General features: G+C 47.7%; 1 protein-coding gene across 1 annotated transcript in view; it reads left to right on the top strand.

Moving 5' to 3' along the window:
• TRIM44 (tripartite motif containing 44) overlaps positions 1 to 21771 on the top strand; it is a 353973-nt gene that overhangs the window by 113782 nt on the left and 218420 nt on the right. The window lies entirely within an intron of this gene.

Below are 21771 nucleotides of genomic sequence, written 5' to 3'. Positions count from 1 at the left end.
TGTCATTCTTGGCTTCTATTCTCAGCACAAAAACGTCCCACTCTCCTCCCCCTTAACTGGTAGTCCATGGAGCTTCATAATCGAGTAATACGCAGCTTCAGCACACGCCCATGTCAGAAGTGCTCTCACCCACCTCCTCACATCCGGAGCAACCTGTGCTTTCCAAATCCATGATTGGCATACTTGATTTACTAGTAAGTCCCTAGTAAAGTGCACTAGGTGATCCAGGGCCTGTAAATCAAACGCTGCAATTGGGCCTGCTGCACTGTTTGTGCCACCCACATAAGTTGCCTTGTAAACATGTCTCAGACCCGCCACTGCAGTGTCTGTGTGAGCAGTTTTAAACTGCCAATTCATCCTGGCAAGTGCACCCACTTGCCAGGCCCAAACCATCCCTTTTACTACATGTATTCACCCCTAAGGTAGCCCCAAGGCGTCCTAATGGGCAGGGTGCAGTGTATTTAAAATGTAGGACATGTAGTGGTGTGTTTTACGTGTCTGATGGTGAAATACTGCTAAATTTGTTTTTCACTATTGCAAAGCCCATCTCTCCCTTAGGGTAACATGGGGATTGTCTTGAAATATCTTTTAAGTGTAGTTTTCTACTGAGAGCAGATAGAGATATGGAATTTCGGATCTCTGAACTCACAATTTAAAAATACATCTTTTGGTGAAGTTGTTTTTAAATTGTAAATTTGAAAATGCCACTTTTAGAAAGTGGGAATTTTCTTACTTAACCATTCTGTGCCTCTGCATGTCTGTGGAATACACATCTGGGTCAGGATGACAGTTGGGCTGTTTGTGAATTCACTCTAGATCATAAGTCTTCAAACTGGGGGGCGGGCCCCCCTAGGGGGTCCTCAAGTGATCCCAGGGGGGGGGGCGCCAAATTCTGGCCAATAGAAATATTATACAGATAACATGCCTTTGTTTAAAGCAGAAGCATGTTATTGCAGTTTTAAAAAGGTAACATTACTTAACTGCAATGTTTAAATAGGTTTAGACATATTTAAACATTGCCATCTTTCTAAAATAATTGTGAAAAATTCTGAGGGTGGGGCCCAATTATTTTTATTTTTCAACTGGGGGGGCGCGGCATTAAAAAGTTTGAAGACCACTGCTCTAGATAGTCATACAAAGGGGGCTGAGGTGTGCCCTGCATATCCTGATGGGTCTTCCTGGTTTGGAGTGGTGGGAGGAGCTGACACTTGTATATGAATAGGACTGTGCCTGTCCTCGCACAAAGCAGTCTCCAACCCCCTGGAGTGTGTCTGGGGCCAGGGCAGTAAAGGCAGGGCCTTGTGCACTACAAATACATTTCTTTGAAGTTTGCCTACTGAAATTTTGTGAACATTTGTCAAACAGCACCAAAGTTATTAGCAAAACAAAAAACTATTTTTTTTATGGAAACTATGCCCTAACCATAACTACCTACTGGCTACAGCCAGTAGGTAATAAACATACACACATTTTATCTTGGTCGTAAACAACTGGACGCCCACAATTCATATATTGGTGCTATTAACCCCTCCTGTGTGCACTTCTCCCCCCTGAATGCTGCAACCAGTAAATGAAAGGCCACTAGGTAATGGTTGCTAAGTGTAGATAGTTATGCACAATTTGAAATGCAGTGATCTTAATAACTTTTAATCCTAGCAGCAGAATTTGTTTCTGTTAAAATCTGCACAGTATGCAGCATATTGGTATATTATGTGGCAAGTGTGGAAAAACCACAATTTCAAAAGACAAAATGCAGCAGTTTCGAAATTGCATAATTGTACCATTTCTGCCTATGAGTGTAGTGGGACCTCTCACTGAGAGTTCAGGTGGAAACATTAGAGAGGTATGCAAGGAATGCAGAACAACAAGAAATACTATTATATATGGCATTTTGCTTTGTGGTGTCCTGGCCATTAAAACTTTATAAAGCTTAGACATCTTCCTTTTCAGAAACGTCCGCTCATTAGTTTCCTATAGCCTGCGCCATCTCACTTAGACACCTACAATCTCTTCATTTGTACAATAGCTTTTAGTCGCTGCTCGTTTTTCAATCCCATTGTGTTATCGCGTTTTGTGCCTTTCATGCTGCACCGCACGTGCGCAATTAGATTGTCCCGCGCGGGCTCCCGTCGCTGCTCGTCCTTTTATCAGCTTCTGTATTCTGTGATGAGAGCCCATCCTTGGTGCAGGACGGGAGGCGAGCCATCAAAAGATCCCCCGTGCAAACGACACGGCAAATGTCAGGAAAATCTATAAAAAGTTTCAAAATAAAGTACAGCACAGTATAGCGCATTTGATTGCGTCTCTGTGTTGACATCAGTTAAAAGTAATTCATTTCAAACATGATCGTGTTCCTAGGTGCATGCCCTGAGAACCCTGCAGTGAGTACATCGAGATGTCAGTATTTCATTTGTACTGTATATGTGGCCAATATTTATTACCATACGTAGAGCAACATTACAGGGAGTGCAGAATTATTAGGCAAATTAGTATTTTGACCACATCATCCTCTTTATGCATGTTGTCTTACTCCAAGCTGTATAGGCTCGAAAGCCTACTACCAATTAAGCATATTAGGTGATGTGCATCTCTGTAATGAGAAGGGGTGTGGTCTAATGACATCAACACCCTATATCAGGTGTGCATAATTATTAGGCAACTTCCTTTCCTTTGGCAAAATGGGTCAAAAGAAGGACTTGACAGGCTCAGAAAAGTCAAAAATAGTGAGATATCTTGCAGAGGGATGCAGCACTCTTAAAATTGCAAAGCTTCTGAAGCGTGATCATCGAACAATCAAGCGTTTCATTCAAAATAGTCAACAGGGTCGCAAGAAGCGTGTGGAAAAACCAAGGCGCAAAATAACTGCCCATGAACTGAGAAAAGTCAAGCGTGCAGCTGCCACGATGCCACTTGCCACCAGTTTGGCCATATTTCAGAGCTGCAACATCACTGGAGTGCCCAAAAGCACAAGGTGTGCAATACTCAGAGACATGGCCAAGGTAAGAAAGGCTGAAAGACGACCACCACTGAACAAGACACACAAGCTGAAACGTCAAGACTGGGCCAAGAAATATCTCAAGACTGATTTTTCTAAGGTTTTATGGACTGATGAAATGAGAGTGAGTCTTGATGGGCCAGATGGATGGGCCCGTGGCTGGATTGGTAAAGGGCAGAGAGCTCCAGTCCGACTCAGACGCCAGCAAGGTGGAGGTGGAGTACTGATTTGGGCTGGTATCATCAAAGATGAGCTTGTGGGGCCTTTTCGGGTTGAGGATGGAGTCAAGCTCAACTCCCAGTCCTACTGCCAGTTCCTGGAAGACACCTTCTTCAAGCAGTGGTACAGGAAGAAGTCTGCATCCTTCAAGAAAAACATGATTCTCATGCAGGACAATGCTCCATCACACGCGTCCAAGTACTCCACAGCGTGGCTGGCAAGAAAGGGTATAAAAGAAGGAAATCTAATGACATGGCCTCCTTGTTCACCTGATCTGAACCCCATTGAGAACCTGTGGTCCATCATCAAATGTGAGAGTTACAAGGAGGGAAAACAGTACACCTCTCTGAACAGTGTCTGGGAGGCGGTGGTTGCTGCTGCACGCAATGTTGATGGTGAACAGATCAAAACACTGACAGAATCCATGGATGGCAGGCTTTTGAGTGTCCTTGCAAAGAAAGGTGGCTATATTGGTCACTGATTTGTTTTTGTTTTGTTTTTGAATGTCAGAAATGTATATTTGTGAATGTTGAGATGTTATATTGGTTTCACTGGTAATAATAAATAATTGAAATGGGTATCTATTTTTTTTTGTTAAGTTGCCTAATAATTATGCACAGTAATAGTCACCTGCACACACAGATATCCCCCTAACATAGCTAAAACTAAAAACAAACTAAAAACTACTTCCAAAAATATTCAGCTTTGATATTAATGAGTTTTTTGGGTTCATTGAGAACATGGTTGTTGTTCAATAATAAAATTAATCCTCAAAAATACAACTTGCCTAATAATTCTGCACTCCCTGTATTGTCCATTAAACGTTACATAATTTAGGTTTTAATATGACACACACCCTGAGCTGCATTTCTTCAAGGTTGGGTAAGAGTTGGCTTCCAGCTGAAACGAGATACAGTGAAGTAAAGTGATTTGTGTAGGATCAAACTGTTTGGTCAAGTGGGAGCCGGGATTTGACCCCAAGTTTCCTGGTATCATATTGTGCTAATCTGCCACTGCAGGAGTATCCTCTTCTCCGAAGGACAATGCTTTGTGTTCCTTCAGGAGCTATGTTACTACAATATGATAAAAAATACAGATATTACATATTAAATCCAGTTGTCACAAGAAGTCTTTCTGGGAAAAAAAATTGTATATACATTTTTTTTTTTTTATCTTGCTATCACTGTCTCCAAGCTTTAAGGTAGATCACTTGGACAGAGGCTCAGTGCAGAGCTGGGGCCAGGTCGGCTACTGATAGGTTGCTCAAGGAGAGGCTGTGGAGTACAGCCTGTTCACTGCATCCCATGACATCTTTCTGACCAGTCCACCTCAGTCCTCCCATAAAAAGACTTACGGTGCAGTGCTGCCACTCGCACCCCATTTGCTACATAGCTAGGAGATGGGGGAGCCGGGTAGGCAGCTCGGCTCGCTTTGGGCCGGAGAGCCCAGGAGGAGCTCGATCTGAGCCAGAACTTCCTCACCTTTAGACTATGTTCAGAATCACTGAGTCCGTCAGGGACTTTGACTCACAGGATCAGTGGTTCCCAACTTGTGGCCCAGGAACCTCTGGGGGTCCGCGAAACCTCCTCAGGGGGACCCCGGCTGTTTAGAAGATTAAATAACATTAACGGATTAGGTCCCCAGCTTTCAGTAATGACTCAGTGTGGGGTCCCCGGATTCCAATTATGATTCAGTGTGCGTCCCCGAGTTCCAGTAATGATATAGTGGGGGTCCACAGAAGTCAAAAGGTGGGATACACTGCACTACATGTCAACACTGAAGCGTCAGTCTTCTGCAGGTAACATTATACACCAGAGAACTTTTGGTGACCATGTACAGACCTTCCTTTGTATTTTTTACTTAAAATTCACAATTCTTTTCACTTTTGGCTCTCTCTTAATCCCAGTTAGTGGATACCCTGCCTCCTAGTGGTCAGATCGGAAGCTGCTTCTCTTACCAGTCCCTCAAAGACATGTGCAGCCCCAGGGAAGCATGCAGAATAGCTCCTCCATGTGCATGGGTTCTTAGCCCACCAATAGATGTTAACAGGAGCCGGCTTCGATTGCGCTCACTGTTTTTCTTTTTTCGGGGTAGGTTCCATCTGTTTTCTCTTTGTGTCCCTCCTGCAGGTTTCTCTTTCAGTTCTTTCTGTTCCATCTCCAGCAGCCTGTGCCCCAAAGCTTGAGGTTGAAGCCAGGTTTGTTTTGCGCAAGCAATGAGCAGCAGCTGACCTGGACAGGCCCAGGGCTTGCCTGTCTGTGTTCTGTCATAGCGTGCCTACTCTGTGGTTTCATAGCTAGGTAGTGTTTAGAACATCAGTTGTCACTTACACACAGCAGGCACGACCCCCAGGTAAGTGGCGTGTTTGACGACTTCTTACGAAGGAAAAATCAAGTGGGAAGTTTAATGCTGGGAAATTGGACACTGAACTAAAAACCCTCACAACACTGGGTTGGGTGCACCCCCTCCCCAGTGGTTGCTCTTAAGCCCTCTTAGGGTGAAAAACAGTTCATCAGATGGCCAGCTTTTCCTGCTCAAGCTGGACTCAGCCTAGCTGCCCCTCAGAAGGTCCTTCTTGGACAAAGCCCTCTTGCACCACCAGGTTGAGTCCAACCTTCTGTCTGTGCGCATTGACTCTTGGCAAAGTCGTCCCTTGTGGATACAGCTTTGCAATAGCACTGCTTAGTGAAGCAAGGTGGCCTGCCTTCAGTGAGCGCTTGTCAGGGGCCACTTTTCCCATCACTCAAGGGAATCTTAGGTTTACTCAGTGGTGCTGAGCCAGTGTCATCCTCAGGTACCATTAGTACAAGTCCCACTCCATCACTGCTACAAACTCTTCCTCACTAGCATTTGAATTCCTCTCCCTTTGAGTGCAGGAGAGAATCCAGAGTAAGTGCCCAGTGAGAAGACACTCACTGATAGTCAGCTTCACATAGACATCGGTGCCACCACGGAATTCACCAGGATCTAGGAATCATAAGGAGAAGTACGGATGGCATAGGGTCTGTCGTGGGCTGCGGACAGCTCCACTGTGGACTTTCAGGTATCAGTAGTTTTGGAATCATTCAAGATGCGTTGCACAGCTCAGTTCTGAGATCTGCCTAGAGGTGCTTTGTGGGACAGGTAAGAATATTCATTCTTGTGCATAAATGTGCTGGAGGCTGCCCACAGGATGACGTAGATCCCCTCTGAATGTAAAACACAACAGCATCGCATCCTGGATATACAGAGACTCCAGCTCTTTGGGAGACACCTGAGTCGACTGGCTTTGCAGGCTCCTCTACAACCGTGATGGACCCCCGGTTCCGAGGGTCACTTAGAAGTTCAGGCACAGTCCAGTGTATCCAGTGGGTATGGTGGCTCCATCCTGGCCAGGTATGGTTCTTGGAACATCAGCGACTGGCTCTCTAGATCTGCAAGACCCAAGACGGTATTTTCAGTCTTCATCTAGCTTTGTTTTACCTCAACTTGGTCATGTTATCCTTGAAGATTTATCCTTGTCTCACCACGGCCTCTCACCAGGCTTCTGGGATGATCCGGCGGCTACCAAGAAACCCACTGTAAGGAAATGCCTCCTTGGCATGGTTACCCCCTGACTTTTTGCCTTTGCTGATGCTATGTTTTGAATTGAAAGTGTGCTGAGGCCTGCTAACCAGGCCCCAGCACCAGTGTTCTTTCCCTAACCTGTACTTTTGTTTTCACAATTGGCACACCCTGGCATCCAGGTAAGTCCCTTGTAACTGGTACCCCTGGTACCAAGGGCCCTGATGCCAGGGAAGGTCTCTAAGGGCTGCAGCATATCTTATGCCACCCTGGGGACCCCTCACTCAGCACAGACACACTGCTTGCCAGCTTGTGTGTGCTGGTGAGGACAAAACAAGTAAGTCGACATGGCACTCCCCTCAGGGTGCCATGCCAACCTCACACTGCCTATGCAGTATAGATAAGTCACCCCTCTAGCAGGCCTTACAGCCCTAAGGCAGGGTGCACTATACCATAGGTGAGGGCACCAGTGCATGAGCACTGTGCCCCTACAGTGTCTAAGCAAAACCTTAGACATTGTAAGTGCAGGGTAGCCATAAGAGTATATGGTCTGGGAGTCTGTCAAACACGAACTCCACAGCACCATAATGGCTACACTGAAAACTGGGAAGTTTGGTATCAAACTTCTCAGCACAATAAATGCACACTGATGCCAGTGTACATTTTATTGTAAAATACACCCCAGAGGGCACCTTAGAGGTGCCCCCTGAAACCTTAACCAACTACCTGTGTAGGCTGACTGGTTTTAGCAGCCTGCCACACTCGAGACATGTTGCTGGCCACATGGGGAGAGTGCCTTTGTCACTCTGTGGCCAGTAACAAAGCCTGCACTGGGTGGAGATGCTAACACCTCCCCCAGGCAGGAGCTGTAACACCTGGCGGTGAGCCTCATAGGCTCACCCCCTTTGTTCCAGCACCACAGGGCACTCCAGCTAGTGGAGTTGCCCGCCCCCTCTGGCCACGGCCCCACTTTTGGCGGCAGGGCCGGAGGAAATAATGAGAATAACAAGGAGGAGTCACTGGCCAGTCAGGACAGCCCCTAAGGTGTCCTGAGCTGAAGTGACTCTAACTTTTAGAAATCCTCCATCTTGCAGATGGAGGATTCCCCCAATAGGGATAGGAATGTGACCCCCTCCCCTTGGGAGGAGGCACAAAGAGGGTGTACCCACCCTCAGGGCTAGTAGCCATTGGCTACTAACCCCCCAGACCTAAACACGCCCATAAATTTAGTATTTAAGGGCTCCCCTGAACCTAAGAATTTAGATTCCTGCAACTTACGAAGAAGAGGACTGCTGAGCTGAAAAACCCCTGCAGAGAAGACGGAGACACCAACTGCTTTGGCCCCAGTCCTACCGGCCTGTCTCCCTCCTTCAGAAGAAAACTGCTCCAGCGACGCTTTCCCCAGGACCTGCGACCTCTGAATCCTCAGAGGACTGCCCTGCTTCCAAAAGACCAAGAAACTCCCGAGAACAGCGGCCCTGTTCAACAAAGACTGCAACTTTGTTTCCAGAGGAGCAGATTTAAAGACCCCTGCAATCCCCGCAAGAAGCGTGAGACTTGCAACACTGCACCCGGCGACCCCGACTCGACTGGTGAAGAAACAACACTTCAGGGAGGACCCTCCGGCAACTCCGAGACTGTGAGTAACCAAAGTTGTCCTCCCTGAGCCCCCACAGCGACACCTGCAGAGGGAATCCCGAGGCTCCCCCTGACCGCGACTGCCTGACTCTAAAATCCCGACGCCTGGCAAAGACCCTGCACCCGCAGCCCCCAGGACCTGAAGGATCGGAACTCCATTGCAGGAGTGACCCCCAGGAGGCCCTCTCCCTTGCCCAGGTGGTGGCTACCCCGAGGAGCCCCCCCCTTGCCTGCCTGCATCGCTGAAGAGACCCCTTGGTCTCCCATTGATTCCTATTACAAACCCGACGCTTGTTTGCACACTGCACCCGGCCACCCCCGCGCTGCTGAGGGTGTAGTTTTTGTGTGGACTTGTGTCCCCCCCGGTGCCCTACAAAACCCCCCTGGTCTGCCCTCCGAAGACGCGGGTACTTACCTGCTGGCAGACTGGAACCGGGGCACCCCCCTCTCCATTGAAGCCTATGTGTTTTGGGCACCACTTTGAACTCTGCACCTGACCGGCCCTGAGCTGCTGGTGTGGTGACTTTGGGGTTGCTCTGAACCCCCAACGGTGGGCCACCTTGGACCCCAATTTGAACCCCGTAGGTGGTTTACTTACCTGCAAGAACTAACAATAACTTACCTCCCCTAGGAACTGTGAAAATTGCACTGTGTCCACTTTTAAAATAGCTATATGTGTTTTATGTAAAAAGTATATATGCTATTGTGATTATTCAAAGTTCCTAAAGTACTTACCTGCAATACCTTTCATGCAAAGCATTACATGTAGAATTTGAACCTGTGGTTCTTAAAATAAACTAAGAAAATATATTTTTCTATACAAAAACCTATTGGCCTGGAATTGTCTCTGAGTGTGTGTTCCTCATTTATTGCCTGTGTGTATGTACAACAAATGCTTAACACTACTCCTTTGATAAGCCTACTGCTCGACCACACTACCACAAAATAGAGCATTAGTATTATCTCTTTTTGCCACTATCTTACCTCTAAGGGGAACCCTTGGACTCTGTGCATACTATTCCTTACTTTGAAATAGTGCATACAGAGCCAACTTCCTACACCCACCAACAGATTCCAATACAGGGGGCTGCGGTTCCCCTATCCATCTGTGGGCTGAGTCCTGTCTTTTTCCAGTGGCTTGAAAAATCAGGGACTGAAGTTGGTGCATAACAAACGTACTGTGGCTGCTACAACTAACTATAGGAGAGGCCCTCAGGCCTGCCCTACTCAGCGCCTTGACACCCTCATAACTTGTGTATTCTTTCTCCTTCTCTACTGGAGTCATCTGAGGTCATCAAACATCTGCCTGCCCTTCTCCATCTCTTTTCCTGACCAGGAGGCCAAAGCCAGATCAAGACTGAACATTGTGCTGTCTCCTTTGCAAGATTTTTAAACCTTTGGCCTCATGTTACTTGAAACGCTTAAAAAAAAATCATCTCGCTACTGGTCTGCTTTCTCCTCTCTCATACCTTCTTGGCAGAGGGATGCTCAATGACAAAGATGTTTACAGCACACTACCTTTTAATCTGCATTGGTCCCCATTTTCCCTAGTGTGTTCACCTGTTTGTTGCACATTCATTTGAAAACTTATAAGTAACAACCACAATTTCCTACACATTTTATTCCAGATGCACTTCACTACAATTTTGAGCCACTCATGCCACATCACCATGTTTTCACATCTGACGTTCTGCAAGATAAAAAACACAGGTCTCCTTAAAAGCTGTGTTTTTTTTTATCTCGCCTAAAAGATTGCTTTTAGGATGAGGAGATTAAGGCCACTGCTGCCGACCTTGGTGCTGGGGAGCCACGTTTGAGTCTCGGCGTCGGCTCAACATCCTGTGATTTTGGGCAAATCACTTAATCTCCCTGTGACCTAAAAAAAAGAGCGTGTCCTTGCGTAAAGTAACTGGCGCTCATGTAAAGTGCTCCAATACCTTTGGGTAAAGTTCGCCCTATATAAAACTGCAAAAAAAAACAGAGCTATCTTGTAGAAGAAAACCTATTCAGAACTATACCAAAACCCTATAGTGGGCTTTCACCTAACCCATTGTTTCGCATTGGTTGCATTTATTGTCACTCCTATTTACTTGGTGTTTATTTGATGCCTGTGCTTGTCCATCTTGGGTATGTCCCCTCCCCTTCATGTGTTTGTCCATTCCCTGGAGTATTGCCTCTTTACTATCCTTTTGATTGGATGACTTGTATCCTTTCACTGTTCACATTTAGGGAACTACTTTTTTCTTTTTCTTTCAGCACTTCATGAGAGTGCAGGTTTTTTTCTAGCTCGCTCCCTCATTTGCTACCTCTCTCGTCCAAACACTTCTGCCCTCATGTTCCTTGTTGCTCCCTCGCCTCCCACCCCAAGCTCATAGACTGCCTTCCACCCATCCCTACCTTTTTAATATTTTAGGGCCTCACCCAGTCCAGCCTCAAGCACCTCTGTTGCTCCTTTGCCCCCACCCACTTCATCTCCCACTTTTCCTATATGTTTCACAATTGTCCCTCTCCCCCTATGGTCATTTATACTTTCTTTAAATTTTTTGGCGGTCCTAGCAGCAATTGCTACTGGACCTCAGTCCTACAAAAAGCACTTTTGCGTTACTCATAAATATATTTTTTAATTTGCTGAACCAACTTGGATTGGCAAAACAAAAAAATGGCACCAGTCTCATTTTCGTGCATGTGTACATGCACCCCCCTGTGAAATGACGTGGCAGCCAGCAGTGGCCACATTATGCCCCCCCCCCTTTTTTTTGTTTGTTTTGGACGATGCTTCACAGCATTGGCAAAGCCAGTAGATGATTTGCCAATGCTTGCTGCAGCTTGACCAAGATGATATTTTGTCTAACCCCACACACTTAGCCCACATAATCTCTGCTGATGGAATTACTGGGTGTCCAGAAGGGGTGGTGATGCATGGGTGGCTCCTCCGCAATGGCGGTGGAGCTTCACCCCCCTGGGCAGGAGGCAGGAGATGAAAAATAAAGCAATAGTTACACTATTGTTTTATTTTTAATCGGCTGGCTCAGCCAGCAGTACGGGGTGGGCTGGGCCACAGGAGGTGTGAGGGGTAAGGGAGAGTGAAGTGCACATGTGTGTTTGGGCGGCCATCTTAGGTCTCCCCCCCCCCCCCCGGCCCTACTACAAGTTTCCACAGGGCTGACCGCAGGAAACCTCCGTACTAGGAGGTATCTGACGGTCAGCCCAGTGGAAACAGTGCAGTGGCATTGGCCTCGGCTTCTCAGGGAGTCAAGGCCAATGCTGTCGCACAGAGGGTGCCCCCAGCACCCCCGGAATTAACACTGTCTGCTGTAGCAGACAGTGCGTATTCCGAGGATGCTGGGCAGGGGGGCCCCTCCACTGCCCACAACATGGATGTGGGCAGTGATGGAAGCCCCCCTGTAGTCCCCAGCACTGCCTTTCTGCCAGCCTTTTCATGGCGGGGACCCTGCCATGAAAAGGCTGGCGGAAAGGGAAGTCGTGATCAGCATGGCAGCGCTGGTCCGACCACCAGAGTTGTAATCTGGTGGTCGGACGCCAGGAGTGCAGCAGCCCTTACCCCACTGTGAGTTTGGTGGTCTCAGGATGCCAAACTCCCAAAGAGGCCCTTAAACTTTTTGGTATTCATAAACAAAAGTCAGAAATGCTCCTAGAAAAAACTTTGTGAATTGCCATTTACTTTCATGCAGACGCACCCTGTTAGCATAATTTACATAGTTTGCAATTGTGCATTCTAAACTTTCTGACCCATGTGCTTGGTAAGTTTTTAATTTCCTTTCAATGGAGAAAATAAAATTCTGGGTGAAAGCCCGTCTACGGCACTCCCACTAATGTTTGGTTGTTCCCTTCCAAGTCCAGCCTTGGAAAGAGACATAAAGAGTACGTCTCGTGCCTTTAATCCCGAACCATTTCCATGGTGCAGATGTGTTGAAAGCAAGTATGTCAGCAGGTGTTCTCCGTCTGCCAGGGCATTCCACTCACCACTCCTTGCACAATATTTACTCAGGCGAAAATCTATGTTTCTCTTCGACTTTAGAGTAGAAAACCATGTTTTGTGAACGTCAGAAATGGCTTTTCGCTGCTAAAACATGCGATTTGCACGCGCAGCCTCTCACACAGGCTTATAGCGTTGGCAGCCAGCCCTGGGAGTTAATTGGGATTTTCACTCAGAAGCTGCGGCCCTGACAGCTTTTTAAAAATACTTCACGTTTTCCTTCGCCCCCTCCCCTTGTCTGTCTCACTAATCATCATTCTGGAAGTGGGCGGAGTGGTGTGATGTTGATGAAATTCAGTTGTTGCTCTCTGCTGACAACCAATGTGTGCACCTTTTGTGTTTGTGTGGTTCTTATTACGGGGGTGGACTAGCTGCCCTGCAGTTAACACTTCTCAGTGTTGGCATTGGTGGAGGCCTCTCCTAATCGCCACAGCAGCCACAGCAGAGATGCCACGGTTTGAACGGGCAAGCAGTTATTTCGTTTCTAATTATGGGGTTTCACATTCTCTGTAATCATTTTTCTTTCCCTCATTTTACATCTAATGGGGAATAACAGTGACTGGTCACCCCAATTTGCCTATATTATGTAATAGTGTTTTCACACTTTTTGACCTTATTTTGTTTTTCCTTAATTATCCTTGTTTTCAGGTCTGGCTTCACAGCGCATCTGTTTGCAGAATATATTGTTACCAATTCCACAAAGTAAACGGAGATTGGGCTATGGCCTTAGTAAGAGCTGTATCACTGTCTCGTCACATGCCATTGGCTAATCGGTGTATCCCTCCACCTTTCAGGAAGTGCTTCTGTTGGAAGACACCAGGGACTCTTACCACCCCGTTCAATTGTCGCGCTATTTCTCGCACTCAATTGCTTATCTCCTTTATGCATTCTACACAGAAAGCAATTACTTTTGCTACTCTCTCCCATAGCAGTAACAAAGCCAGTAGGCAGGCTATAAAGCCATAAACATGTGTGCATGCAACCCATGTTTGTGAATACTTCTGTTTACATATGGTTACACATTATGGGCCAGATGTACGGAATTCTTATTTCGCATTTCCTAAATAGCGACTCCTTAGAAATCGTAAAATGTAATGAACAAAAAATAGCGATTTCCTAATAGAGATTCTTATAGAGTTGGAATCGCTTTTAGGAAATCGCTATTTAAGAAGTGCTAAACCATTCCTACTAATGGGCTTAAATCGCAACTCAGGAAATGTAATGCCAAGTGTGACTGTGTCCCTAAGGCCCCCTTTGATGCACCCCAAAAACCCTAGGGGCATGTGTGCACTACACGTAACTTTAAAAAAATGAATTTTGGGTGCATTTTTTAAAATTGCAAATGATTACCATGGACTTGGAGTCAATGCTAATTGCATTTCCTAAATGCCCATTTCACATTTAGAAAATGCTTTTTACACGTGCTTAGGAAATCGCAAATAGGTATTCCGATTTCCTATTTGGGGATCGCACACTGCGATTTCTGCTGGGCATTAGGGATTCCCTAAATGGCTTTGTACATATGGATAGGCCATTTAGCATTTCTTAATGAACCATAACTGCGATTCGGTCCGTTAAGAAATGCTAAATCCTTTCGTAGATCTGGCCCACAATCTGGGCCATATTAGCTTTGCCAGTGCTTGTTGTTCGCTATTTTGCACCCTGGATCCCACTTGCGTAACTCCCTGCTGTACTTTTTTTCTGTAAAATCATGAAAGTGCATTTTGCTTCAGATCTCCACTGCACCTCGATACAGAGGCCAGCAGCCGCATGTATGTGAAAGGCTCTGGCTATATGATGTCTGTTCTTCATGCTCATTGGCTAGAAGCCGGTTGAGATATCAGGGGAGGAAGGAGTAAGCAAGAAGCTGTGACTCCTCATTGATGGGCACTCTGCCAGTGTACACATGGCTGGATATGCCACTGTGGCATTCAAGGCAGGTACCAGACGGTAGCGTAGCTGAGGTGTTGGGGTCCTCAAGCAAGCCAGAAAATTGGACCCCCTTCTCCCTGTTTGGAAGTAAAACAGCCATCATTAGTGTGCATTCTTCCCCTCACACTGCTTCATTTCAACTGGCGGTTGCATATAGTAGGCACCTGTGCTCATTTTTAGGGACCAGGAGTTATTTTTTACCATAAGGCTTTGACCCAGATAAAGGCAGAAACGAGAGAAATAAGGAGGAAGGTATGAAAATAGTGGCAAAAGTTGAAGTCTGGGTGAGTAAGACGAAGAGGCAGGAGGCACAGTGTTGTGTAAGAGAGAGGCATGAGGTGGACTCGTGACTTTACATGCTTGGTGTTCTGCAACCCCGGCAGAGGGCACCTAAGAAGAAAGTTGCTCCCTTGCACTTAATTTTTAAATTTATACAAATTAAGCACTGGCCACTCACACCCCTGGTCCCTGACATCTTATACCTGCTGCTCTACTGATAGCTATGCCCGCAGCATCAGAGAAGATCAAGTAGACGTAAAGCAGACTTAGCTAGAAAGACAATGAAAGGGCACTGAGGGATCAGAGAGTATTAAAGTGAAAGAAGGTGCAAGCTTGTATGTAGATTTAAGTAGATTTATTAGGTCGAGGCCTACCAGACAGCACAGTTGTCTGCTCACAAAGACATATTGGGGACATGCCAGAAGCATACCTAGGAATGGATTCTGCCAGTTGCTTACCATTGGCTTTTTATTTTGTAGCCCACATTTGCTTGCATTCTTCTCATTGGCTTTATGTGTTTTAGGCTTTACAGCATGTCTGTGTCCCTCTCTTGCAGTGTAGCCTCTTTACTCTCTGAGTGGCTCCTTCCATGAATGCTCGCTTCCCTGGAACTCTTTTTTTTTTTCCTCAGGCACTCCTAGAGAGTGCTTCTGTTTTCAGTTGTTGCCCTTCAATACTAGTTCACATACTGCATATATTTGAAAATGTTTCCTACGCATGAATGATTCTACTTATCTGATAGAGACATCTAGTTGCAGATTCCTTACCTTAGAATTTTCCCCAAGCGTCAATCTGGTTCCAGAGAATTTTTGTTAGGTGGTGTCGATCAGCTTCGCATCCGTCCTCTGTGTCGTCACGCTAAACATGACGTCACAGGTCTTGAATGGAACCACCCCGGCACGCTGACACCAGTTCTTTTCTTTCTGTGTCAGCCAGCGCTAATCCGAAGAAAGAGCTACCTCTCAGTCATTTTTTGACTGGTCTTTTTGACTTTTTGTTGACGTTTTTTGAGTTATTCAACTCCTGGTGCATTGAGGGATGTCTTTGAGGAAGACCAGTTTCAAGTTCTGCATTTCCTGTAATCGGGCGATGTCCGTGATGGATCCACAACATATCTTTGGCACCAGGAGCACGACCATGATCCGAAGTCATGCTCCTAGTGTCGGGCCATGCATTCGAAGGCTTTGAGGGAGTGGTCCCTGAAGCTGAAGGCGGCCCAGTGATCGACTCTGCAAAAGTCACGGTCTTGGTCGAAAGGAAAGTCTCGGGGTCCCCCCTTGTCGTCGTCCCACTCCAAGTCCTCTGGATGATCAGGTAAGTCAAAGCATAAGAGGAAGTTGAAGAAGGGGAAATGAAATGTTCTTTGATTTCACCTCGTCCGTCGGCAGACGAGACAAGAGAGCGGGAGCGTCAATGCTGTAGGCCTTCATCTGCAGAGTTTGCGTCTGGGCCGACTCCGCCGCCTCCCTGAGTTACCGCGAACCAGAGCGACCCCTGCCAAACTTTAAGAGTTCCATGAGGCCATGTGCCTCATTTTTGGGCTGTCCGACATTGCTGGCTCGTCTTTGGGCCCTGCAAAGTTGAAAGAGGTCCTGTCCGGTTCACCGCCGGTGGCTTCGTCCTCGGCTCCAAGGGTCACCCACGGATCCGTGCTTGGATCCGGAATGATGTCGGTCATACCATTTTCACAGTCCCCGATACCAGTCCTGACGCCTATGCTCCCAGCGCTGTCCTTGCCCCTGGGCGGCGCCATCCCCAGCCTCATTGCCGACACAGAGCCGGATGGGCATCGTGTGACGCCAACTCCGATGCAGACAGACTCTTTGCCGCCTATGTCGGATCCTGATCCTAATTCTTATGGGCTAGGTTACAGCGAGGAATGGGATGGGTTGCTGGACCCTTTAAAATACCAGCTCCAAGAATCTATGGACTGATGTACAGACTTTGGTCAAGCCAGTGGTCTGCATACCTCCCCACATGCTGGAATGCTTTCTTTCACTACCGTGGATACGGAGGAGGGAGCGTCATATTCTGTGGTAGAGAGAAGAGCAGCAGAGGTCCTGGACCTTGAGTTGCCTTCGGTGGCAGTCACGACTAACTCCCTGGCAGAGGTGCTTCAACCTGGCACTTTATCCTCCGAACACCTGCTCCCCTTCAAAGAAACCCTCAAGGATGTCCTGCTGGGTACCTGATTCAAATCCAGCACATGGTCTCCTGTGAACAGGACAATTGCCTGCCTCCATCGTCCGAAACCCAAGTTTCCTTACGCAACACCCCACCCCTGAGAGCTTGGTTATTTAATCCTCTACCTTCCATGGCACGTTCCCTTCCGCACCCCTGGATAGGGAATCCAAAAGGCTGGACAGACTTAGGAAGAAGATGTTTTCTTCCACCAGCCTGGCATTGCGGTCAATGAACACTGCATGCCTTTTGGGCCATTATTCCCATACGATGTGGGATACAGTTGTGAAGGGCTGTCACAGGTCCCTGAGGAGGTCCAGGCTGTATTATCCCAAGCAGTTGCTGATGGTAGAGATGCTGCAAAGTTCATGATCCGATGTTGACTGGACACCACCGATTCACTGGGCTGAGCGGTTGCGTCAACAGTGGCCACACATGGTTGGAAACATATAGCTTTTCAGGGGTTATCCCAGCCAACCTTATGGACATGCCCTTTGATGGCAACCATCTCTTCAGAGAAAAAACAGACTCGACGCTCGAGTGCTTGAAGGATTCTTGTACTACGTCTAGGTCCTTGGGCCTTGCGGCGGCCCCTCATCCCCCTCAGTCTTTTTTTCGTCCCATTTGTGGCTACGGAAGGGGCACCCAGCCACATCTGTTCCCATCCAGCCACGGTGCTGTGCATGCTGCCCAGCCTCTGTGTGGCAGGGGACGTGGAATCCACCTCCCTCATGGATCAGCGAGCCAGCGGTCCAGCCAGGCCACTCCCAAAGAAAATTGAGAGCACATAGGAAGCAAGTCATAGGATATGGGCGCTCACAGTGAGTCAATATAATAGCATTAACATTCCAATTTTAACATGGTGCTCCTGGCAAGAGGATCTTCCTAACTCCTCTAATGTTTCCAGGGAAACTCACAATGACAAAACCACAGCTGTCAGGGCACCCATGAATATGTAATTCCAAGTAAGTAATGTATCAATATGTAATGTATAATGGCATTAATACCATGGAGAGTTTCAAGCTCAATTTATTCTTCAACAGAAAAGTTCATCATAGTAACCACAGAATTGTTCTTTGACATCCATGTTCATGTAGTAAACACAGTATTGAAGTCAGTATCCATGTAACACATACAGCCACAGCCAACACGTGTTTCGTCCTATGAGAACAGTACTCTCACGGACTTCAGCCAGGCCACTCCCCCCCGCCTGCAGCTGCCTCCAAACCTTCCTAGTCTGAATCTTTCCCACCAGGGACCAGTTAGAGGTGGGATCCGCCATTACCTGCTCCGCTGGCAATCCATCAGACAGACAGTAGGGCTTTGCAGATAGTCCGAAGGGGCTACTACCTCCCCTTCGAGAATACCCCTCATCCATGCCACCAGCCTCTGATCGGATGATGGAGGATCATTTTGCACTTCTCTAAAAGGAAGTTACAGCTCTCTTGGCCAAGTTAGCCATAGAGAGGGTTCCTGTGCCAGAAGTAGGTTGTGGTTGCTATTCCTGCTACTTTCTGGTACCCAAAAAGGACAAGGGCCTCCACCCTGTCCTAGACCTTTGGTCCCGCAATCTTTTCCCCAGGAAGGAGAAGTTCAAAATGCTCAGTCTGGCTCAGGTTCTTTTTGACCTGGAGACAGGAGGGTAGCGTTGGATTTGCAGGGGGCTTATTTCCATGTTCCCGTCCTGCCTGCCCACAGACATTACTTCCAGTTCACGGTAGGCAACAGGCACTTCCAGTTCACTGTGCTCCCCTTTGGCCTTTCCAGTGCGCCTCAGGTGTTCACCAAGGTGTTGGCGGTGGTTGCAGCTCATCTATGCAGGTCAGGGGTTTCAGTTCTCCCCTACCCTGAGGACTGGCTGTTGAAGGCGGGCTCGCCTCAGGTTGTCATGTCCCACCTCCAGACTACGGCAGACTTTCTGCATTCACTGGTTTTCACTATAAATGTGCTGAAGTCACACCTGACTCCCTCTCAGATGCCCCCTTTCATTTGAGCTGTCCTGGTATGATACCGACGTATCAGCCTCTATCCTGGATTTCAGTGAGAATGACTCTGAGGCCTCACTGCTTCCTGCATCATGCTAGTGACACATGCCAGATGGCATACGCAGGCTCTGCAGTGGTACCTGAAGTTCTAGTTGGCGCAACATCCGGGGAATCTCTCCGACAAGGTCCAGATCTCGGAGGGAACTGCACAAGATCTGCAGTGGTGGTTAACAAACCACAGTTGGGTCAGAGGCAAATCCCTCTCTCTTCCATAGCCAGATCTGAGAGTAGTGTCAGTTGCATCACTCTTGGGCTGGGGCGGTCATCTGGGAGAGGCGGAGATCAGAGGCATCTGGTCTCCGGCAGGGTCCGGACTCCACATCAACGTGTTGGAGCTCCATGCAATCAGACTAGCATTGAAAGCATTTCTTCCTCCTCTTAAGGGAAAGATAGTGCAGGTGTTCCTGGACAACCCCACTGCCATGTGGTATTGCAACAAGCAGGGCGGGGTCTTGGAGCCTTTGTCAGGAGGCTCCTCATTCCTAGACATGGCTGGAACATCATGGCATTTTCCTGGTAGTTTAACATCTGACGGGCTCTCTAAACACCAGAGCGATCAAACTCAGCCGACAATGCTTATTTGATCACGAATTGCGTCTCCCAGAGGAGAGTTTCAGCAGTGGGGAGAGCCTTGATTAGGTCTGTTCGCCTCCGCAGAGAATGTGCAATGTCAGCAGCATTATGCATTGGAGTTTCCAAAGCAGCAGTCGCTCGGCGATGCTTTTCATTTCAAGTGGAACTCAAGCCTCCTGTACACCTTTCTGCCTATTGCACATCTGCCCAGAGTTCTCAGGAGGCCCCTCTGGGAGGATTTTTTGTCACAGCAGCAGGAGAGGGTTCTCCACTCGAACCTGTCCAGTCTCTGCCTTCTTGTTTGTAGATTGAGCGGTGGCAGTTGACAGCTTTTGACCTTCTGTCAGAAGTCTGTAACGTAATCTTGGCAGCAAGGCGTCCCTCTACAAAAACGGTATGTGCCTGTAAATCGAAGAAATTTGTGGCATGGTGCACAGACAAGCCTGTAGCCCTCCCCCCCCCCCCCCCTCTCTGAGATCTTATCATTTATCCTTTCTCGGCCCAGCAGGGCTGTTCTGTGGGCACTCTCAAAGGTTATCTGTCTGCCATTTCTGCTTTTTTGCGGTCTGCCTTCCTTGTTTGAGTCTCCTATTGTAAATAGGTTCCTTAAAGGCCTTACTCTTATGTTTCCTCCATCTCCATACATTATGCCCCAATGGAATTTGAATTTAGCATTGACATTTCTGATGTGCGCTCCTTTTGAGCCTCTCCTCAATTGTACTCTTAGGCTTCTCACTTTCCTTGCAGCGTTTACACCTGCCTGCAGGGTGAGTGAGGAGGGTAAATGCAGGCATTGTCATCTAAGCCATCCTACCGCTCCATCTATCCTGACAAAGTGGTGCCTCGCACTAGCGCCCCCTTTCTGCAAAAAGTAGTTATACCCTTCCATGTAGGCCAGTCCATCACCTTGCCTACTTATTACGTACCCTCACAACCCTAGAAGGAAGAGGAGAGACTCCACCGCCTGGACCCAAAAAGAGCCTTGACATTCTACCTTGGTCATACCCAAGAGTTCCAGGTGGATGATCAACTCTTGTTGGTTATGTGAGTGCGAAGAAAGGTCGGGCAGTGCAGTAGAGAGCCATCTCCAGATGGGCTGTACTGTGCAGTTAAATGTGCCACACAATGGCTTAGAAGTAACCCCCTGAAGGTGTGTGCTCATTCTACCAGAGCTAAAGCTGCGACCACTGCGTTAGCATGCAGACTTCCAGTCCTTGACATCTGTCAGGCGGCAATGTGTGCGTCTCTGCACATGTTTACAAAACACTACTGCCTAGACGGTCAGGTCCGTAGGGTCGGGCACTTTGCCTGTTCGGTCCTACAGGAGTTCCTACTGTGATCTTAGTTTACAAACCTACCTCCGGGGATGGTGTTGTTTGGGTATCTATTCTAAGGTAAGAAATCTGCAGCTAAATGTATCTATCAGATGGACAAGTTACTTACCTTTGGTAACGCCTTATCTGGTAGAGACACCGACCCTCCCATCCTGCCCACTCTGCAAACTGATTTCTAGAGACAGGGTCTCCCTTTCAGAACCCTAGTTTTGACGCACCAGTGGTGAATGTTCTTCATGGCACTGCGCTTCTGACGTTGAAAGTTGTTGAAAGAAACTGACATCAGCGTGCTGGTGTGGTGCCTATTTAGTACACGTGACATCATATCTTGTGTGGATGATGCTGACGACGGACCACGACAGACCATACTGTTTGGCCCCTTGGAAAATGTCTGCACATACTCTTGGTGCACAGCATCCCTAAAACCATTGGCAAAGCCAATAGGTCCCAAAGGCAAGACCTATTGCCTTTGCCAGTGCTTGTTGGGATAGTTACAAGCATTATGTGTAGTACCTCACTAGGAGCAATGTTGTCAGACCATCCACAGAAACAATGTGCAATTGCATCTGGATAGCAGCATCCCCTGCATAAACAGACAATGGCGTCCGCTGCAAGTCTCAAGGGAGGGTTGGGGGGACACAGGATGGGGGGACGTGAGGATCGATGGGGAAATATTTTAAAAAACTTACGTGTCCTGCTGTCAGTCACCTCACTCCTCTTGTCTCCGGCTCCTGATGGTGTCCTAGGGACTGTCCCAGTAGTCCCTGGGACAACAGCACAGGCTTCTCACGAAATCCAGGCGCTACTCTTGTGCTATACCTAGCATGAGAGCAGCACTAGGATTGGTCTGAGCGGCCTTGTCTGCCTCTCAGACAGTGCATGGGACTCTGTCCTGTTTCCCCAATCTGGCTGTGCAACACAGCTGGGTTGGAGAAAGCTAAGTGCCCATGTCAGTTTGACCGGCCTATTACATCCGGCCAAACTGACGTGCACTTTTAAGTGCACTCCACTCCCCGTACCAGTCTTCCCCTCCCA

Source organism: Pleurodeles waltl, chromosome 3_1 (assembly GCF_031143425.1).
Source record: "Pleurodeles waltl isolate 20211129_DDA chromosome 3_1, aPleWal1.hap1.20221129, whole genome shotgun sequence".
Taxonomy (NCBI): Eukaryota; Metazoa; Chordata; class Amphibia; order Caudata; family Salamandridae; genus Pleurodeles; species Pleurodeles waltl.
Note: the sequence above shows the minus strand (reverse complement) of the source record. Positions and strands in the feature narration are given on the sequence as shown.